Here is a 2,347-nt window from a genome sequence, read left to right on the forward strand (position 1 = left end):
TCTAGCCTGCCATCAATGAATCTACTCCAGACCTTGCTTCTGACTGCCTGCGATGACCCACAGGTCCCATTCCAAATCGGCGTTGTTACTACGAACAGGATGTCCCACAAGCATGTCACTGACCCCGTCCACGTCCACAGCGTCAGCCAGGATGATGAGTGGTGTGCCACCCTTATGGTCAACCGGTCCCCTGTCAGGTTCCACCTAGACACTGGCGCTTCTGCCAATCTCATCGCGTCATCTGATTTTCGCAAGCTCTGCATACAGCCTGCTGTCCTGCCATCTGCGTGTAAATTGCTGGACTATAATGGCAATGCCATCGCCGCCAGCGGCTCCTGCCGCCTTGAGGTGACACATCGTGCTCACACATCCATTCTCCCGTTTGAGATTATTGCTGCCTCAAAAGCCTCCCTGCTTGGTGCGCAGGCATGCAAGCTGCTCCACTTAGTGCAGAGAGTACACTCTCTCTCTTCAAGCGATGTTTCTGCATCCTCTGACACAGACTTCAGGGCACAACTCGACTCCATCATCCAGCAATACCATAATGTTTTCGAAGGCATGGGCACGCTTCCGTACACGTACAAAATCTTACTCAAGCCCAACACCACGCCTGTCGTTCACGCACCTTGCAGAGTCCCAGCGCCCCTCAAGGACCGCCTCAAGCAACAGCTCCAGGACCTCCAGGACCAAGGAGTCATCTCTAGGGTCACCGAACCCACAGACTGGGTAAGCTCCATGGTCTGCGTCAAGAAGCCGTCCGGCAAGCTGCGGATCTGTATTGATCTTAAAGATCTGAATCAGAATATCATGCGGCAGCACTACCCGATTCCGAAACAGGAGGAGCTCACGTCCAAGATGGCCCACGCCAAACTATTCTCAAAACTGGATGCCTCGAAGGGTTTCTGGCAGATCCAACTAGATAAGTCAAGCAGGAAGCTGTGTACGTTCAACACACCCTTTGGCAGGTTCTGCTACAACCAGATGCCATTCGGCATCATTTCTGCGTCCAAAGTTTTCCATCGGATCATGGAGCAGATGATGGAGGGGCCCGATGGCGTCCGGGTATATGTCGACGACATTATTATCTGGTCAACCACCCCGCAGGAACACATTGCCCGCCTTCAGCGTGTTTTCAGACGCATCCACGAACACGGCCTCCGCCTAAATAGGGCCAAATGCTCCTTCGGACAGTCAAGTATCAAGTTTCTGGGGGATCACATCTCCCACCAGGGGGTGCGTCCAGACGAGGACAAGATAGCACCAATCACGTCCATGAAGACGACCGAGGACAAGAAAGCGGTCCTCCGGTTCCTGGGTGTGGTGAATTTCCTCGGGAAGTTCATCCCGAATCTCACCTCACACACCACGGCCCTCAGAGACCTGATTGGCAAAACCACAGATTTCCGATGGCTCCCCGCTCACGAGCGTGAATGGCAGGAGTTGAAGGCCAAGCTTTCCACGGCCCCAGTGTTGGCCTTTTTCGACCTGACCAAAGAGACTAAAATCTCTACTGATGCCAGTCAGTCAGGGATTGGTGCTGTGCTCCTGCAACGAGATGAGGCCTTGTCATGGGCCCCTGTTGCGTATGCGTCGCGGGCAATGACCCCCCACAGAGCAGCGCTATGTGCAAATTGAGAAAGAGTGCCTCGGCCTTCTCACTGGAGTCGTGAAGTTCCACGACTACGTCTATGGACTTCCACAGTTCACGGTTGAAACTGACCACCGGCTGCTTGTAAATATTATCAAAAAGGACCTGAATGACATGATGCCTCGCCTCCGGCGTATCCTACTCAAGCTGCGCAGGTACGACTTTCAACTGATCTATACCCCTGGCAAGGACCTTGCCGTTGCCGATGCCCCCTCAAGGTCGATCACAACTCCGTGTGATCACGACGGCTTCATTTGCCAAATAGATGCTCAAGTTCAGCTTGCAGCCTCCCATTTGCCAGCTTCGGATGCACGACTGATGCAAATTCGCCGCGAGACAGCGGCTGATCCACTTCTGCAGCGGGTGATGCATCTAATGTCAGACGGGTGGCTCAAGGACCAATGCCCGCAATTTTACAATGTCCGCGATGACCTGGCGGTTGTCGGCGGGGTGCTCCTGAAATTGGATCGCATCGTCCTCCCACAAAGCATGCACCAGCTGGTCCTGGAGCAACTCCATGAAGGCCATTTAGGAATTGAGAAATGTCGCCGCAGGGCCAGAGAAGCTGTCTACTGGCCGGATATTAACGATGACATCACCAATGTGGTGCTCAACTGCTCTACTGCCAGCGTTTTCAGCCCGCCCCACCACGGGAGATCCTGATGCCCCATGAGATCGTCACATCGCCTTGGACCAAAG

This window comes from Scyliorhinus canicula, chromosome 13 (genome assembly GCF_902713615.1).
Source record: "Scyliorhinus canicula chromosome 13, sScyCan1.1, whole genome shotgun sequence".
NCBI lineage: Eukaryota > Metazoa > Chordata > Chondrichthyes > Carcharhiniformes > Scyliorhinidae > Scyliorhinus > Scyliorhinus canicula.